This window comes from Corvus hawaiiensis, chromosome 4 (assembly GCF_020740725.1).
Source record: "Corvus hawaiiensis isolate bCorHaw1 chromosome 4, bCorHaw1.pri.cur, whole genome shotgun sequence".
In the NCBI taxonomy this organism is placed as follows: domain Eukaryota; kingdom Metazoa; phylum Chordata; class Aves; order Passeriformes; family Corvidae; genus Corvus; species Corvus hawaiiensis.
This window is the reverse complement of record NC_063216.1, coordinates 16,309,196-16,329,434: the sequence shown is the minus strand read 5'-3', so window position 1 is coordinate 16,329,434 and position 20,239 is coordinate 16,309,196. Positions and strand designations below refer to the sequence as shown.

General features: G+C 44.5%; 1 long non-coding RNA gene across 1 annotated transcript; it reads right to left on the bottom strand.

Moving 5' to 3' along the window:
• Positions 1-2,846: 2,846 nt before the first annotated feature.
• Positions 2,847-20,194, bottom strand: LOC125325467. The gene is made up of 3 exons (XR_007203346.1): positions 15,259-20,194; positions 6,878-6,917; positions 2,847-6,748 (listed from the first exon to the last, which is right to left on the bottom strand). It is a non-coding gene; the product is annotated as an uncharacterized LOC125325467 (long non-coding RNA).
• Positions 20,195-20,239: the final 45 nt, after the last annotated feature.

Genomic DNA, 20,239 nt, shown 5'->3' with positions numbered 1-20,239 from the left:
GAAAATGTGTCAGTCCCCTCCTGGGCTGGGCTGGTGTTGCCTGCAGAGTGCTGCTCTCAGTCAGGGAGCTTCTGTGGCACTCTGGATTTGTAGCCATGGTGGCAAACACAGCTCAGCTGTGCTGCTTCAAAGCCAAGTGTCCTCACGTGGGAGAAGGGTTTGCTACAGCCTTGGTAATGATGCTTTTAATCTCCAAATAACACCCTCAGGAGATGTTGTCCCCTCCCTTCCCTGCTAAGCTTTGGAGAACTTGTGCTGAGGTGTCATCGAACTTAGGAATGCTTCAACATAAAAGATGTTTTTGGTTTATCTTGCTATATTTAGGCCTCACTTACAATAGGAGTACTAAACTTGGAATGTTTGGAGCATACGGGGGTGTTGGTATCTTATATTTAGCTTGATCTCTCAGTTATACAAGCATCTGTCACAGACATAGCAGATGGCAGAAAGCCCTAATAGGGTTCAGAGGGAAAAGAACCAAGATCTTGGTTATTTGGGACAGGCTATGTTCAGGAGTGAAAAACACCCATAAAACATATGTCTGTTTTCTGTGGGGAAGCAAGAGCTGGGCTCTGATGTGGCATGATCAGCATGGATCTAGGAGAAGTGATTGCAACAATTCAAAGTCTGAAAGCTGAGCTGGCTCAAGAATGTCACTTGAGCTGGGGTGCCTTTTGGTTGTGGGGGCTGTACAAGGATGAGTGAAAACTCGGTCCTTAGGCCAGGGAGCTTTGCAACCTGTTGGCTCCGTGGATTTTGCTCTGTGGCTACAGCTGTTGGAGCTGAGGTAAAAGAAGTGTTTGACTGGGAGTGTGGCTTCACAGCCAGCTCACCCCCACTGAGTTACGTGTGATGTGCTGCCAAAAGGAGCAGCTCCTCTGCCTGCACTCAGCTAAGGTTCCAAACAAGCCCAAATCCACTTGGGTGTTCTGGAAGCTGTGCTGTGACTCACATCAGCTCCCCGAGCTTGGCTGAAAACTCAGCTTTCAGCTTCATCAGCCTGTGGATACAGTCACCATGGAGCTGGAATTCTGGTGGTGCTGGTGGAAAGTGGGGGAGTGGGAGAAGAACAGGGTATCCAAAGTTATGGGCTGGGCAAAAAGTGAGGCCCAGTCCTTTAAGCGGTGGCAGAGTCTTGCGTGTGTCTCCCCCAGCATTCTCCTGGGGCTGCTGGGGACAGCGGCTGGACATGAGCCCAGGTGTGCCCAGGGGGCCAAGAGGCCAATGGCACCTGGGCTGTGCCAGCCATGGGGTGGCAGCAGGGCCGGGGCAGTGACTGTCCCCTGTGCTGGGCACTGCTGGGGCCACACCTCAGATCCTGGGGCAGCTCTGGGCCCCTCCGGACAAGAAAGACATTGAGGGGCTGGAGCGTGTCCAGAGAAGGGAACGGAGCTGGGGAAGGGGCTGGAGCAGCAGGAGGGGCTGAGGGAGCTGGGAAAGGGGCTCAGCCTGGAGCAAAGGAGGCTCAGGGGGGACCTTCTGGCTCTGCACAACTCCCTGACAGGAGGGGGCAGCCAGGGGGGATCAGGCTCTGCTCCCAGGGAACAAGGGACTGGACAAGAGGGAACGGCCTCAAGCTGCACCAGGGGAGGTTCAGGTTGGACGTCAGGAGGAATTTCTTCATGGAAAAGGTGGTCAGGCATTGGAAGGGGCTGCTCTGGGAGGTGGTGGAGTCTCCATCCCTGGAGGTGTCCAAGAAACAACTGGATGTGGCACTTAATGCTTTAGTTGACAAAGTGGGGATAGTTCAAAGGTTGTACTTAATGCTTTTGGGCATCTTTTCCAACATTAATGATCCTGTAGTTCTATTCTGTGATTCTAAAGGTGACTGAGGTCTTGCCTTGGAAGTCCCAGAGCAGAGTGTGTGTGTACTAGGGGCTGGGGTGCACCTTGCTTTAACAAAAGAGGAATAACTGTCCTAGGAATGCTTTTCCTACTTCACATGAAGGTGTGTTAAGTGATTAATTGTGGTCATTTTACTTGTTCACAAAAATGCACTTGCTTAGACAGACACCTTGTATCATCAATTAGGATGAATTATGAATTAAGTTGAATTGGCTGAAAACTACCCATTTTTGCAGACTGTACCATGTGCTTTTTCTTCCCCAAGAAAATGCTTTCATTCTTTTGCTCAAAAGCAAGCAAACAAAATCCTCGTGATAAATTACTTGGTGTAGCAGATGTGGTCTGTAGTCACCAGGTAGGAAAATCAACCCTTTCTGAAAGGCTGAGGCCAAGCAGTTCAAGTCACCACTTCCCTCTGCTTTCAGTGCTGAACCAGAGCAGGGACACCAAGGGGAGCAGAGGGATGGAGCAGCTCTGCTGGGAGGAAAGGCTGAGGGAACTGGGGTTGTTCAGCCTGGAGAAGAGAAGGCTTTGGGGTGACCTCATTGTGGCCTTGCAGTGCCTGAAGGGAGCCCACAGGAAAGATGGAGAGAGACTCTTGACAAGGGCCTGGAGTGACAGGACAAGGGGCAATGGCTTCACACTGACAGAGAGGGTAGGGTTAGATGGGATACCAGGAAGAAATTGTTTCCTGTGAGGGTGGGGAGGCCCTGGCACAGGTTGCCCAGAGAAGCTGTGGCTGCACCATCCCTGGCAGTGTCCAAGGCCAGGTTGGATGGGGCTCTGAGCAAGCTGGGATAGTGGGAGGAGTCCCTGTCATGGCAGGGGTTTGGAATCCCTTCCAACCCAAACCATTCTGTGTTTCTGTGCCCAGTTCACGTGTGTCCCCAGTTCTGCTGGAAGGAGGGAATTGGTATGTGTGCAGTGGGAGAAGGAGGTACTGTTTGCAAGCTGCTGAGAGAAGCTTAAGGACTGGGGGAGGTGGGGAGGAAATAGGGAGAGAGGGGAAAGGATGAAGAAGTGCTGAAGCTTTCTGTGTACCTGTTTACTCAAAATGTGTGGTGGGAACGAAACGTTTTTAAACAAACAACTTTGCAGCCAATAGAAACGAATCAGTGACTATAATTTTCAGAGAAGTGCTTCATTTTCTATCTGGCTTGTCTCCAGGACTTAATCAAGGCTTTCTTGGAAATGTTGGGTTTGCAGTCAGTATGAATGCATCTCTGAGGCAATTTTTGGTTTGCTGCTTGCTTTCTGTGCAGCTGCAGGGATGTGTTTAAGTGAGTAGGATGCTGCTCTCTGTTCTGCTGATGGCACGTAGCTTTTCCATGCATAAGTTAGTGGGAACTGAATCCCAGGAGTAGTATTAGCTCCTCAGAGGTAATTGAGCTTTTGTGCAAGTCCCAGCTACTGGTTTTGAGAGTAACTTCTCTCCCGAAGTGGTGAATGAAGTTTTAGGTGCTTACCAGGAAAGGTGAAAGTTGTCCTGGTACACAGGATAGATTTGCAGTGAGTTATGTGAAAGGTGAAACTCAATATTGATGAAGGTTCTTCCATAGAGAAGTAAGGTTTTCCACTGGAAGGACCTAATGCACTGCCCTTTCACATTTTAATGTGCTTTGGAATAAAAATGATTCATCAGGCTTTCTTGCTGCCAGTCAGGTGATAATCCCAGTTAGATAATGCTGAGTGGCATTGTTCTGGTGCAGACAGAAGACAGGGCAGCACTTCACTCTCCATTCCCTGGAGCATGGAGCTGCCATCTCTGCTGGTGATCAGTAATGCTGCAGAAATAGCTGTGCCATTGGTTATAGCTGCACCTTGCAGATAGTGAGTATTTGCCCAGCAGGAACTGATTGTGTGCGCATTTCCAGGTAGATTTGAGGAAATGCATGGTTTAAACTCATACCATCTGCTAATTCAGGTATCTGAGAGAAGCATTTAAAGCATACTTTGGTGTGGACTTACAAGTAAAAAGAACTTTCTCCACCCCCCCAAAAAACCCAAACCAAAACAAAAACACCCGAAAAACCAACCAAACCCCAAACCTGGCACATTCTGTAATCCTGGATTGTTATAATATCTTTCTTTGTTTTCACTGGGTTTGCCTCCTCAATTGATAGAACATTGCTTCTTCCAGAATATCCCCTTACTGAAGAAAACATTTTTAGCTGACCCCAAACAGTTCAGCCAAAGGCATGTTAATAAAAGGAGTTATTAATAATTCCTGCACTGAATAGACTTTAACTTCGACAGGAATACTGTTTCAAGACACAGCAGCTCAGCAGCTCAGCCTAAGGACAACAAGACATGTTTATTTTGTAGCTGATTCCACGGTTGGAGTTCAGTTACATCCAGATGCTTTGAGGAAAAATAATCAAGTAATAGGGGATGGAGGCAGTCAGGGGGAAGTCTGATTTTATTTCAGACTCCAGACCATCTGCTTTCAAAAAAGGCATTGCTCTTAGATGGAAGATACCTTTTCTTAATTATTTAACTTTCTAGGTACTTTTTTTGTTTGTATGTTGCTCTACTCTAATGTGTTCTTATCAGCATGTAAAGTTCCTTTTTTTCCTGAAGGCTGCTGGATGCTTGTGTCAGACATTTTTGTTCTTGTGGAGGATAAAATAGTCACTTTTGGGGAAGTTCAAACTGATGCAGATTATTTAGATGGCATTGAAGTCCTCAGACTAGCAGTGGAATGTTGCTGAGGATATGTCTGGATCTAACATTCCCTCCTTCAGAAGACAGGGTAGATGCCAGACACTTGTCAGCCTTCTTTTCTTGAAAAGAATATCCTCATTCTCTTCCCACTCCTTTCCATGAGCAGGCAGGAAGGAGGAAGCAGGCAACCACAGGCTGGTCATGCTCACCTTGATCTGTGGAGAAAGTGATGGAGTAACTCACCCTGGAAGGTATTTCCAGGCACAGGAAGGTGATCAAGAGGAGACTGCATGGATTTACCAGAGGGATGTTGTGCTTGACCAACCCAGAAAACCTTCTGTGGGGAAATGACTGGGTTGGTAGATGAGGGGACAGCAGTGGACATTGTCTACCTGGACTTCAGTAAGGCTTTTGATACTGTCTCCCTCACAGCAGAGCAGATTGAGGGTGGGGTAAATCAGGAGACAGGGGACAGGCTGAAGGGGATGGTCAGTGGCACAAAGTCTAAATGGAGGCCTCTAACTGGGTCCAATCCTGTCCAACATCCTCATTAATTATCCGGATGATGGGGCAGAGTATTCCCCTAGCAGACAGAGAACTGGGAGCAGTGGCTGGTGTCCATGGGGGCTGTGCTGCCATCCAGGGGAGCCTGGGCAGGCTGGAGAAGTGGGTGGCAGGAACCTCCTGGAGTTCAGGAAGGAGGAGTGCAAAGTTCTGTGGACCTGGGGAGGAAGAGGCACCAGTATTTGCTGGGGACTGAGTGACTGGGAAGCAGCTTGGCAGGAAAGGTCCTGGCAGGCACCAGGATGGATGTGAGCCAAGTGTACTCCCATAGCAAAGAAAGTTAAAAGTATCCTGAGCTGTGTTAGGACGATCATTGTCAGCAAGTCAAGGGGCTGATCCTTCCCCTCTGTTAAGCACTGGTGAGACCACACCCGGAGTATTGTCTTCCCTTCTGGGTGCCCAGTCAAGAAAGACATGGATGTGCTGGAGAGAGTCTGATGAAGGGACTGGAGCATCTCTGCTGCGAGGAAAAGCTGAGAGTGCTGTAACTCTTGAGAGATCTTACCAGAATTATCTGATGTGGGGAGGTAAATAAGATGGAGCCAGGCTTTTTTCCATGGTGCTCAGCCACAGGACCAAAGGCAATGGACACAAACTAGAAGAGAAACTGGTTTTTTGGTTGGGTTTTTGCTTGTTTAGGGTTTTTTTTTAAGTATGAGAGTGACTGAGCACTGCCACAGGCTGCCCAGGGAGGTTTTGGAGTTTTCATCCTTGGAGATATTCCAAGGCTGACTGGTCATGTTCCTGGGCAGGCAGCTGTGGCTGGCCCTACTTGAGCAGGGGTGACCTCCAGAGGTCCTTGATAACTTCAGCCTTTCTGTGATCAGTAGTGAAAATAACGTCTGGGTTTCTTCTCAATGCATTGACACAAGGGCTAATCTGGGAAAAGCTTCTGCTGAGGGTGATTGTATTTAACTCTTGAATGTCTTCCTAATTTTTCCATATGGTTCTGCAGAAAATAAGCCTGAAGGGACTCTTGTAGCACTCGCTCTGCCATTGTCACTGATGAAAGATAATGTTCAGGAATATACTGGAAATAATGACAGGAATCACCATTTTATAAATAACAACATGACCTACATCCCTGTATTAGACATCTCTTTAAACCTCTTTTCTTCCCTTTAAGAAAAGACTGCTTTATAAAATGCTTTTTATATTATTTCATACCTCTCAAGAGGCTGTTTTCCAAATTGTACCATTAGGACATTTTGGTTGACACTTGTGCCACTTTTTGCACTTAAATTCATCAGTTTTAGTTGTAGACTCCCATTTTAATTCTCCATCCTGTGTCTGCCCTGTGAGAATCCCAAATGCCTGGAGATGGTTGTTACCCTTCCTCACTTGAGAGTCTGCCTGTGTAATGCTGCAAGATGTAGATAGAGGTGGGTAGGGTTTAGTATCTCTCTGGTGTTTCCGATTTTTGGAATTGGTAAGGTTGTTATACTCTCCTACACAACCTGGCTGAAGACTCATTTGGTGGCTGCATCATCAAACTGGTTGCTCTGTGTATTTCCCTTTTTGGCTTTTAGTGCTGTTCTCCAGCAGCACCATTATCCACTTCTCCTTCCTGCTGCATATCCACCTTTTTAGGCCTTTAAATAGATCAAAATCCAGCTCATTAAAACAATTTGTGAAAGCATTTGGTGACATTCACTTCATTCTGTCTTCTTGAAGTCTGCCAAAAAAAAAAAAAAGGGAAAATTCAGAGTTAGAGAAGCAGTCAGAGAGTCAGAGCTGCAATGTGGGTAGGAAGTTATATGTACATGTGTGTTATATTTGTATTCATGTGGCTAATGAACAATACCTGAGGATCTGAGTTGGCCAGGGCAGCAGTCATGTTGATTCTGTTGTTGGGAGAACAAATGACAGAGAAAGCATTAATCTTGTTTATATTTCTCTCAAAGAGTCTCTGAAGTCATTTTTGTATCCCTTCACTGTACTACTTGAGTTTTGGGGGTTTCATCATTTTTGTGTGTCCTGTGAATGCCATCTGTGCATTATTGTGAATGATAATGGGGCCCAGGCTACAAATTAGTTCTAAACTATTAGATCAATTAATGTTACTTAATAATAGAACCATAGAATCACGGAATTGCCTGGTTTGGAAGGGACCTTAAAGATATCTCATTCTAACCCCCTGCCATGAGCAGGGACACCTCCCACTGGACCAGGTTGCTCAGAGCAAGGTATGATCTCCTTCCTAGCCTATGAGCGCTGCATTTGGCTCCCTCTGGTTTTTTACAGTCAGTTGAGAGGAAAAGGAATTGCTGGGCGTGATTCACTGACAGCCTTAAATGTTGACCTGACAGTAAGGGGATCATGCTGCAGAAATACCAGTTTGACGCCAGTGACTGTAATGGGAGTTCAGATCGCTGGCTGAGTTGTTCAGTGAGTTCATAAAACACTGGAGACAACCAAGGTAACTCCAAGCCCTAGGCTCTAAAATCTGTGAGAGATTAGGCACAGGTCTGATGGAGATTTTCAGCTGCCTGAGGAATGCCAGTGCCTTTGAGCAAGCCCAGGTGACCTATCAAGTACCTGGGAAGCTCTAGAGCACAATATTTGAAACACCTGCAGAAGAGCCTGTGATTCAATTGATGTAGGGGTATTTCAGAATCATCTTTCAGGTTTTAAGTATATTTTTATTTTTTTTAGTCTCTGTATAAATATCAGAGTTCTGTTTGGCTCGTTCTTGATGGTTCATTGCTAACTTAAATAGATCTATGAGTGCATTGCTACATGGAGTTTTTTAGGGATAGATCCACCAAGTGAAAGGCACTGAAGTGCTCAGTTACTCCTTCAGCTGGGGCCACAGAAGGACCTGGGATGGAGTGGGTGGTGAGATGGAGAAGGTGACATCGTTTTCTCTGTTCTCTAATTCCCTTCTCGTGAATTGTGTTAATGTTGGATCTCACATTTTGCATGAGTCAGGAGTGCTGTAGTGGTAAACATAAGTTTCTAGTCAAGCACAAGTGCAACAAGAGAGAGGATGAAAAGAAAATGTGAAAAAAAGCACTGTAGGCTCAAGTGGGGATGGTAGAAGGGGGGAGTGAGATGGTTCTGTTCTCTGGCCTTCCAGAGATCTCCATGGAAATGAGTCTACCAAGATAAAAAATAAGAAGGCTGAGCTACATGCTTTATCAAAAATACACCAGATTGAGGTGGAAGAGAGCAGTTCTTAAAAAAAAAGAAAGAATATTTTTGTCAAAGATAGGGAGGTGGGAGGAAAGTCCAGTAATGCTTTGCAACTTAGTAGTAACAAGCACCCACAGGAGCAAAATATATCTGTGTGCCACTGTGCCTGAGGAGGAATGAATGTGTGAGTGATTGTATGTAATGGAGGGGTTGTATCTTTGAGCAGTTGGACAGAAGGGGTTGTTCTGCTGCCTATGAATGAGCAATTTGGCTTTCTAACCCTCTTTTTTTTTTTTTTTTTCCTCTTGCCCTTTGGAGCACTGGTAACCACTGAGTTCCACTGGTGGCTTCCGTGTGTGAGGTGGCCTCACACAGATGAAGGCATTAGAATAATTGCTTGCACTAATCTTGTAACAAAGGATTGGGAGGGCATTAAAAAAATGTGTTTGGGGAAGTGTAGGCCACATGCACCATCACAGCCACGAAGGTTAATCTGAAGTTCTTGTTGTACAAGAGCAGGATGTGATTGGGCAACCAGAGGAACACCCCTGTGTGAGACAAACAAAACCTGCTGGGTTTTCTGGTGATGTAAAATGAGTTCCCAGCAAACAGATTTATGTGCAGTCAGCCCTTATCTACTAAAGCATGCACAACACATGGATGCAGGCACCCACTTCCCACTTTTCAGTACCCCTGCAGAAAATCAGTATTTCTTTAACATTCGTAGAATCACAAAATGGCCTGGGTCAGAAGGGACCTTAAAGACCATCCAGTTCCAGCCTCCTGCCATGGGATGGAGCAGGGAAGCCACAACTTCTCTGGGAAACCTGTGCCAGGGCCTCAGCACCCTCACAGGCAACAATTTCTTCCCAATGTCCAATCTAAACCTGCTCTGTGTCAGTGTGAAGCCATTGCCCCTTGTCCTGTCACTCCAGGCCCATGCCAAGAGTCTCTCTCCATCTTTCCTGTGGGCTCCCTTCAGGCACTGCAAGGCCACACTGAGGTCACCCCAAAGCCTTCTCTTCTCCAGGCACAACAATCCCAGCTCTCTCAGCCTTTCCTCACAGCAGAGCTGCTCCATCCCTCTGCTCCCCTTGGTGTCCCTGCTCTCGACTGGCTCCAGCAGCTCCCTGTCCTTCCTGTGCTGGGATCCCAGGGCTGGATGCAGCCCTGCAGGGGGGTCTCAGCAGACCAGGCTCTGTGGCTCATGTGCTTCCCACATACTTGCATCAGTGGGAGCTTTCTCCCTGGTGGACTGTTCAGTGGCTTCCTTCTTTATGGCATCAGTGAAAATAAACTTAACCTTTATCCTCTAAGCTCACACGGCTCAAGGTGTATCAATAAGTGCTGTGAAGCTGCTTGGGGGGTTTGTTTTGTTTTATTTTTTCTCTCTGCCTTAAGAAAAAGAGGGTGCTGTGTTATGGAACAAATAAAAGGGGCTTTTTTACCTAGCTGGGAATGCTGCTGTCCCCCACTGATGCAGAGGTAGGAAACAAGTGTGGAAGGAGAGGTACTGATGATTGGTTGGAAGTTGGAATGTCTTATCTCAGAAAGAGCCCAAGGCTCTCTGTTAAGTTGTCCTCACCTCTGCATCACTCTGAAGTCTTAAGAATCTTAATGCTCATATTTTAAGTCCAGGAGTGTTTTTTACAGACATTTACACTTGCTTTTGCCAGAAGATGTAAACAGCACGGTCTTGAAGTCCTCTGTGCTGACAGAGAGCCCAGCCGAGCAGATACTGATCCGAAGGGAAGCCTTTGGATGCTGCTGCACAGCAATATAGGAATATCAGTTCCCCTCATGTCTCTTCCATGGTGGGAGAAATGCATGTGGAATATTCCTTCTTGCTGTCTTTGCAACAGATGGAAAGCACACAAAGAGAAAAGCATGATTTTTAGATCTGTATTGGGGGTGGGAAAGTAATAACTTGGAGGACAAGCCGCAGTCATTGTCACTCCAGGAGTTTTCTGTTATTAATTGTCAGCTTCTGTCCCTTATTTTTCCCTAATAAAGACTCCAGAAGGCTTTTCCACTTAGTGAACAACCTGTTCTACACCACAGGGAGTAAGGAAGATGAATTCATCTCTATCTCAAATTTGGATGAGGAAAGAGTGGAACATTTGGTCTGTAGTGAGGGGATGCAAGCTGCCTCTTCAAAAATGATCTTCCACAAACTCCAATTAAGTGGAATGCTGAGTTGACTGAAGTTATCCCGAGACTGGAAGTCTGTGTGTGCATTTTCTTTCAATTTTAAAGCTGTGAGGTTCACGCCCAAAAGCACAGAATCTTAAAAGCAACATTTTAAAAGTTTGAAGCACTCTTTGAGACACGGTGTTTGTTCAGGCTTCTCTTGCTCTTGCCATCTAGGCTGTATATTTTGACCCTGCTTGAGCATGGAGGTGGGACCAGATGACCCACTGCGATCCCTTCCAAATTTACCGATTCTGTGATATTTGTCCGTGCTGGTGACATGACTTCTATTTCTTCATAGTTTTTTGATGGGTAACCTTAAGAAAATATGCTGCTAATGGTCATACCACTCATTTATCTCAGTCTTTAAAGAGAAATTTCCTTCTTTACTACTTTTTCTGTCTGTCCATTCACATCCCCTGTGATGCCTACTTGGCTCGTGCACCTTTCGAGGAAGCTGTGGTCCTGGGGCAAATTCAGCTGCGCCAATAATCCATTAATATTGCTGGTCCTTAAGCCTGTCTTAGTCTTGCTGTGGCCTGTAGTGCTGTGTCTTCATGAACAGAGGGGTTTTTATCCTTGAAAAACACCAGCTGTGTTTCCTGGTGTATCAAATTAGCAATAATTTACTTAGGGAAAACATCGTGAGTTACAAAGCGGGATTGTGTCTAATTGCGCTGGCCTTCTTCCATCTGGGATTTCACCAGCCTTTTGCCTGTGATCCTTGTTGGATCAAAGCTTCCCTCTGAAGTGGGAAGGACTGGAAAATGGCAAGAGGGAGGAGGATTCCATTCAATTCGCAATATCCTGAACTAAAGCACCCTGGTGGTGTCACTCTGGTATCCTGAACCTGAAAATCACGGGAGTCCCGTCAACTTAAAGGGCAGCATCAAATTCCAGATCTCTGGAAGGCCCGGCCAGGCACCCAGGTACTGTCCCAGGGCTTAGGGTAGGCATCCTCATATGTTAAATTTGCCTATAGAGTGGTGAATGTCCTTCCACTGGTCTGTTTTGCACCGTGAATATAACTGATTTTAGCCGTGCTTAGAAAGCAGCTATTGGCTGCTCTTTAGATCCTATTTATGCTCTAAATACCACGGATAAGTGCTTGCCATTAACAGGAAAAATATACTCTGTTTTCTCTGAGCGTTTAGAAGTGTGTAGGTGCTCCACCTGCACCCCCTCCACTCCCATTTTTGAGTCCCTCAGCATTTGAACACTGAACTTTTGGGAGTTGTGCTATAATTCATGTCTCCTTCTTCCTTACAGGCTATGGGCTCCTACATTTCCAATCCACAACAGTGGAGTCTTTCTTAAGAAAATCCAGAACCATTGCTAAACGTAGAGGTAGGAATGTGCAGGAGTCTAATTCTAGTCCAGCCAATAATATTGCTGTAAACAAAATGTATCTAGTAATTATCAGGATATTCTTATCATAAGCTTTAGAGATCTCCTGAATTAGCTATTTAAAAAGAAAAAAAAAACAACCCAAAACCAAACCCAAACAAACAAACCACACACAAAAAACCCCATGAAAAAACCCACAAAAACCCCAAAAAACAAACAAAAAAACCCCCAAAACAAAACACTGTGGTCCCTTCTAACCCGGCCCATTCTGCGATTCTTTGAGCTGTTTTTATTTCCAATTCATCATAAAGGTCAGGATTTTGGGAGGAGGGTGGGTGAGTTAAGGTGAGTTGGGCTTGCCTGCCTGCCCCCCGTGGCACCTGCAAGCCCTGAGCCAGCTGACACTGTTTCAGTGCAGAATGCAGAGACAAAAATCAGAGGATGAGCAAGCCCTGGCCTGTGCCCTTTGCATGTAATCCACCTGTCCAACAGCACTGACGTCATCTCCTGGAGAAGGAACCGAGAGGACCTTTGGTGTAGAAACCTCCAAGAGTTCAGTATAGTTTGTTGGATGGGGTCTCCTGCCCTTTGATGGGAGCTAAGATCAAGGTCTTTGACATATTTAATACCTTTTACATACATAGCAAAAATTACATTTGGAGAGAGTCAGTTTTTGAAATGTGAGCATTGACTTTTTCAGTGCTCAGTTCCATTTTAGTTCCTACACAGACCCTGTCGTCTTTCCCACATTCTCTGGCAAGATGAGGGAGCTCAGTGCCTGGCAGTGAGTGTTTTATTGTCTCCAGAGAAGGTGGGCTGAGGGAATGCTGGGGAGTGATTGGGAGATGCCATGAAACACAAAGGGATGTGCAAGTACTGCAGAGCTACGTGCGTGGTGGTGGGGCAGGAATTTTTGAGAGATCCCATGAAAAATGCTGCACTAATGCAGAATGGGAATGCTGGAAGAGACAGTGAAGTGAAGAAAGTCAGTTTTCCTACAGATTGCAGACAGTGGAGATGGGTTCTAAGGTCTTGTGGAACAGAAACCCTTATTTTTAAAATGAACTGAGCATGGTTTGTTCTAAAAACAATCAAGATTCATGCTACAGGTTCCAGCAGAATGGAAGAATTTCAAAGCAAACGAGTTAAGCTGGGAAGAAGAAAAGTAGGATGAGAAGGTGTAACAAACACTTTTCAGGGCTGCATGACAAATGTCTGCATCATCTGTCTTTTTGCTTTAAATTCTGTCATTTCTGTGTTGTCTCCTGAATACCAGCATTAGGAAAGAAGAGAGTTACGGTGTAAGTGCTTGGGGTGGGTGGGTAATACTGTATTGAAAAGTTCCACAGGGAAATTTTGTCTTTATTGTTTGCATTACCATATTACCAAAAGGCCTTTGGGAATCAAAATATTATTTTTTAGGCCCTATGTGGCAGAAGTTTCTCCACTATAAGCAATAACTGTATAAAGAAAAAGTGCAGTGGTAGGAAAGATAAGAACTGGAAGCAATACTAGGAAAATCTGTTATGCATATTAATATTGCATAGAAATCCTGGTAGGAGACGAAATTGGATTTTAGAGTATTTACTTCAGAAATAAAAAATGCTGTGCTGAATCTGTGGAGATAGCTTTAGAGAATTTAGCTTTCTGAGCTCTCATTCTTCTTTAATGCAAGAAATACGCTATTGGTGCAGTTCCTGGGCCCTGTAGACTAGGGACTGCTGATGGCATCCTAGAGAAACTTCCTCATGTCACTGGAGGAAACTGGAATTGTGGGATATGCTGGTAAACAGGTAAAGAAAAAAACCAGCCTGGGAAAAGGTTAGTGACTTACCACAGAACCACTGGCATCTATATAGGTCACATTCCAATAGGGTACCTGGGCCGCTGGTAAAGATTCCTGAAGGGAATGGATTGCAGGTACTACAATCTTTAGTTTCAGCACAGCCATGATCTCTGTGGAAAACCTGCCTTCGTAATACATGAGAGTTGTATTTAAACAGCCAGAGTGAGATGCTGTTCCATCATGAAGTTCAACCTTCTCCCTTCCCAGAATTCAGAGGATGCTGGATTTCTGAAGGGCAGAGCAAGAGGGGCTCCTGAAGGGAATGTGTAGCTCCAGAAGTTGTGGTGGTCTGGCTCGTGCCATGCACTGCGGTACTTGCAGTCAGCACTGGGTGTGCAGCTCCTGGAATGTGCTTTTTCACCTACAAGCAGCACTTTTTTCCCCTCAAAAAAAGTCCATTTCAGCCATGTCTGAAATGAAGCTCTGACATCTTGGTCACAGCAAAGCATAGGCATTGTTCCATCACAACTGAGCCTGCCTGCTGCTGGATTTGAGTTAAAATTCAAGCAACCCAGAAATGACATTTATCCATTCTGTAGATTACATGGTTGTGCATTTGTCCCTGGGAAGAGAAGGAATTGTCTTTCCTGATTATTTAGTTGAATACCCCAGTTCTTTGACTCCTTTCTTTAGCAACAGGGCAGGACCGTTCCCGTAAATTTAAGCAGTTGTCATGTAAAAATCATGAGGAAGTACAGGCAAGGCTTCGTGGCCTGCACTGAGTGGAATATGATCACTGTTTATTGTATTGACATTTTGGAAGAGGTTTTGTTGTCTAATGTGGTTGCTGATTGATGCTGGCATTACTGTATGATTGCCTGTGAAGGTTTTCTGTCGCCACAAGATCTCAGAACAGAAAGTTATGGCAACAAATTTTAGAGAAGCAAAAGGGTTGGCCTCATGAAAAAAATACGAAATAAGGCTGGGGTGGTGGTTAGATGGTGATGAGAAAATCTTATGGACTCCAGTTTTCAGGAACTCCTGCACCTGTTTCTCTGGCCAAAAATGCACAATATAAAAGCGAATTGGGGAATCTAGTAAAACCTCTCTGTTTAAACCCTTTCTGGGCATTGCTTCCTTATCTGCTTCCCTCGTGAAACCAAGGCTTTTACTTTATTAGGGATTATGCCTAGATAAAGCTGTATCTGTGGAAAGATATTTTTTCCTCTTTCTTGACTTCAAACCAGGAATCTCTCAACAGAGACCCAGGAATAGAGAGTCTGCTGCTAAACCCCTCCTGCTGTAGTGTGTTCATAGGAGAAACTTCTTGTCTTTCCCACTGGTGCTCAGGAGAGATGATTTGCCTTGTAACAAGGACTCTGAAAAAAAATTTAGAATGTGGTATTACCTTTATTATAATTTTCTGTTTTGTTTGGTTTTTTTTTAATGCTACATTAGTGTGTCTATACTTATATCTATAGAATATATGCAGTTCATTTTGTAGAAAAGAACACTGCCTAGGGTTGACCCAAAAGATCATCTGTTTTCTCCTTACATATGGTCTTTCCAACTTGAAATGTTTTGTATTTAAGCACCTTAATTTGTTGAGAGTTGCTTCAGCAGTTGTCCCATGAGAGCATTTGGAAAAAAAATTTTTGAGGGGAAATTTGAGCTGCAAAAAAGTCAGTTTGAGGTTAGAAAATAAAGAGACATTTCACCCTACTTACCTTTCCAAAATGCTTTGTATTTGGTTTGCGTCAGTTTCTGTCCCCAGTAGCTGGTACCTTGTCCTTAGAGCATTCCCACTTGTGGAACAGGCAGTAAGGTTGTACAGAAAGACAGCAAAAGTCTTTAAAAGGCTTAAAAAGACCTTTTTAAAAAGCTTTAATAAAAATATAGGATGGGCTGTAGTGATGGGGTGCAGGCTTGTTCAGCCACATTCACTGATCAGTGAGGGGTTACATTTGACTGGCTCTTCTTTGTACCCTTCTATGTCCTATTTTCTTCCTCCCCCCTTGTTTTGCCCTGACCCACTAAACGTTCCTTAAGTTCAGTCCCTCAGGCCCACCTCAAATATCCTCAGCTGTCTTATTCCTCTTGTTTCCTCCTTCTTATCAGTTACAAATTCCTCTCCAAAGCTGTGCCTGACAATCCTTGGTGGTCCCATCAATTAATGGCTAAAGACTTTTGCCCTTTCCCAGTGCCTCTCTCCCTCTCCTGTGCACGTGGCTTGTGCCCTCTGCACGTTCTTTTTTATAAATTTCTCCTTCATTTCATATTCTTGTGGGAGGGAAAGGCTCCTTGAGTGGATAATGAAGCAGAGGCCCCCACCTTCCATATACCCTTGGAGTGGTGCCTCCAGTCTTGTACTGGAGGCTCAACTCTGGATGTAGCACTTGAGTGCTACAAGAGCTGATCAAGGAGGCAGAACTTGTGTTTCTGCCATTTCCCCTTCATTGCAGTGATTAAACATGTGTTTAATATGGCACTCACAGCACTGCACAGCATGGGCAGTACTCCAGCGTGTTGTTTGCTTGGCTATCTCGAAACCTGTCATCATTCCTGGAACAGAATTCATTTCTGAAGCAATGCTCTGGGCAATGATTCTGATGCTGTTACCCTGAACACAACGGCCAAAGTCTAATTGTGGTAGGAACAAACTTTCAAAAGGAGAGTTCAACAGCGCCAGGAACGCACCTGTTGTATACAATCTCTTTATTTCACCTGGATAGAGAGATTCAAGTCCTTATTACTTTCCTGTTTACACATTATTGTTTTCAGTAGAAAACGGCTGGAGATGGCCTAGCACGATCCTACTGAGAACAGTGGTGCAAAGATATTTTCTCATCAGCACAGAGGGACTGGCTCTGAATGGGAGAGCACTCCTGAGATTAGAGGTCTGACGGATGGTTGTCTTTCTCTTCCACACAGATAATAAACCTGAGGTAGAACCACCAGTGCAGATTCAGAGACTAAAATCTGCCCTTTGCCACCATGTGCCTCTTAGGGGCAGAAGGCAGCGTGTTCTCCCTGTGGAAGGAGAGGCAGAACTGTGTTGCCAAGCTGTAACAGAAGAAGAGCTGTAATGAGCCTAAAAGAAGTTGGGAGAGTATTAACTTACACAAGTGACCAGAATCTGTAACTGATATGGAACAAACAGCATCTGTGTCCTCTCCTTGCTTCAGGGCCAGCAAATCTCTTCACTCTCATAGCAACAGCCACACTGAATAGACCTGCAGGAGCTTTCATCACTTCTACCAATATGTGACCCTTGTCCTGCTGCTCTTGTTAGCAAGGACTCTGTTTTCCATCACCTCTCTTCAGGCCGGTTGGACTGCCCCTCATTCTTTTGATGAACTTATCACACCCTTGGATGACAGGCCAGCTAGAGGGGCAGAAATATGGGAAGCCAAATATCATCCAGTGAGCAGAATAAACACATACAAGAGTCAGGAAACTGACTTTGACTTCTGAAAATGTCTCTATTTAGCAGGAAGGGGGAGGATCTGATATCCAGCTTTCAAAGCCACGTTGCAGAAGGGGGTCAGAAGGGGTCAGTCTTCTTCCCCTTCCAGGGAAGGCTTCTGGAGGTTGGGAAAGAAAACTAGATATGGTCTGCCTGTAGGTTCTCTTGTTGGTTTGGAAGGCTGTGGCTCCCTGTGCTTCTCCTGCACCAGAACTTCTCTGCCTTGCAGGAGCTGAGCTGGGAGTATAATTTGTTTTAAATAGTGTCTCCATTTCTCCTGCAGCCTCCCTTCAGGCACTGAAAGGCCACAGTTAGGTCACTATTAGGTTCTTTGGTCTTGCCCATTCCCTTTCAGGGTTACATCAGAGCTCTTTACCTTGGACTAAAAGCATCAGGAAGAATCAGGGTTTGTCATAGTCCAATCCACTGTTCCTGTATAATCTCTGTGTCTAATAATCATTCCTGTTCTTATCCCAGTCTGTGGGAATAGGACTTTCCTGCTGCTGCCCTCGGTTTCCAGGTAAGGAACTCTTGTACAGAGTAAAGAAAAGATGCATTTTTGAAAGTCCAGAGGCTCTTTGAGTCTTTAAAGGCATCAATTCTATCCATAAGATTGGCCTTCAAAAGTGTTTCAAGCATCCAAGAGCATCAAATCCAGTGAAAGACAAAATGGTTTAAATTTCAAACTGGCCAAGTGCTATATGAAGATTCCAAAGTCTTTCAGGTGTTTCAAGCCTGTGATAACTGCTTAGAGATTGCTTGGAGCTAATTGATTGAGAGTTAGGTGCCTTTGAGAATCTGAAAGCACCTTGACCTTATTTAAAACCATATATCCTGAGCTGACACTTGTATGTAAAGCCATTTGGGTCTTCACTGGATGAAATTCAAACAGAAAATAACAAAGCAAGGTGCCACATGTCTTAGTAAAAGTAAGGATGCCTTCAAAGACAGTTTATTTTGTGTTCGTTTTCCTATAAATGATAAGAAATATTAATTAATGTTTTACTAGTTCAGCTACTATATTTTTTTTTCTTGGTGTATTACTGTCCAATCAGAAGTTTTTTGAAGAAGCAACAGTTCACTTGGGAAAAATCTGTTCCATTTTCAAGAGGAGTGAGACTAAGAATTGCTCTGCTTTTGAAACCTTCCCCTTTTGTTAGTGAAAGGTGTATTTATACTCTAAATCTTTCTTAAATTATTTGATGCTTACCTATAGGGTTTCTTATACTGGCATAGCTATATCTTGCAGCACATTTGGGAGTAGTAATTAAAAAAATGAATTTTAATCAAAAGGAGAGAATCAATTCTGCATAGTCTGACTTTTATTAGCATAGTACTCTGTATCTGGCATCACCTTTTCAGTGATAAGTCTTTATGCCTTTGTCTCACTGTGTAGACAGCTTGCCGTGTGATTTTTGTCTTGCTATAGAGAATCAGAACCTGCTGGTGCTTCATTTGTACCCCGAGAGCTCTGGAAATTTTTTCCACCCTTCTAGCTCAAGGTTGCTCCAAGTGCGTTGCTGATTGTATTCTGTTCTGTTCTGTTCAAAGAAATCAAAAGGAAAACTTTGCAAAGAAGATTTCTTGGTGGGTCTCATCAAAAGTTTGTGCCCTATTGTGCTCTGAGTGGGTAGATTCAAGTTTTTTCCTTTATAAACTGAACTGAATCACACCTGACTGAGGTTATTCCACACAGCTGAACCACAGTGTTGCTTGTATGGAATATTGACTCAAGCAAGTGAAATGCTCTTATGGAGCTCTGGAAGGTGATCATCCCCAAACCTGAAGGGTTCCAACTTAATTTGAAATTGCTGAGTAGGATTTGTGTGATGCCTTCCCTTCCTGGGCATGAGGAGGAGACAAAGCAGCTGTACTTGCACAATAGTTCTGCAAGGAGGTTAATCTTTCTGATTTATACATTCCAAGACTGCAGAAAGACTGGTTTGGATTGACTTCCAGAGTACCAGTAAACAAGGCTGTCTCTTCTGATTTCAACTTACTTTGAACAATGTTTTCCTTATCAAAACTAGATACCATCAGATAGAGTCTCTGGGGTGAAGAAGGGAAACAGATTTGCAAGGCATCATCATCATCTACTGTGCTTTGTCACACCAGGAGGGAAGTAGGAAGAGGGGGTGATAAGAAATTTATGTCTTGTATTTTATTACTCATCCAAAGTCTTCAATTATTAGCGCTGTGCATATGAAGTTGTCTTGGATTGTCTGACAGATCTTACGATAAGCTCCTTAACAAGACAATAAAACTGGGAAGATGTCAATTGGGTAATTAGCTGATAATCAATATCCAGCAGCTGTGATGAGATGGCAGGCAGATATCAGGCTCTGCTCAAGGCTTTGGGTGCTTTGTTGGTTCAAGTTTCAGGGAAGATGCTGCCAAAACATTAATAATTGCATTGTGTGACAAGAGTTGGGATAAAGGAATAGCAGCCTAATAGTGACATTAATCTAAACTGAGTATGTAGAAATCTTTTCTCCTACACAAATCGTTATCAAGTGGTTGATCCTGGCAATTTGAGTTTTCTCTTGACATGGGCATTAGGCAGGGAAGATATGAAATGCCCTGGGTAGAACCTTAAATTCCTAAATCTCCACGGAGCCAGGGATATCAGCCCATGTTACTTTAACTATTTAATTATAACTTAATGGATGCAAAGCTGATTGGACCACCCCTTTACTGTCTCAGAGACAACTGGAGCAGGATTTACTTCATTTATCTGTAGACATTGACAGCAAAGACTTAGACATAGTTCTGAGCAACGTATCTCAACTGCAATGATATCCAGAAACAAGGAGCAGGAGTTGTCTGGTGTAAGGAGCTGTTCACTTTCTGATGGAGATGAGGTGCATCCTGGCAGTCTCTGGTTCTGTTCATTACCCCTGGAAGTCTGGATGGCCACATCAACTGCCTGAAGTTCAGAGGTATGAACCTTGCTGTGACTGACTGCACCACAGATATCAATGAGAGTAAGAGCTGGCTTGGAGGGAGTCTGTCTGTGTGGCAGATCCAATGGCACAGTTATGTTTTGCTTAACAATACACAGCTGGAACTTTGCTTAGTGAAATTCATCTAATTCCAAATGTAACTTGGAGATAGACAAGGGAGAGCAAAATTTGGCCATGGAATCATAGAATGGACCTTACAGATCATCCAGTTCCACCGCCCCTGCTGTGGGCAGGGACACCTCCCACTATCCCAGGTTGCTCAGAGCCCCATCCAACCTG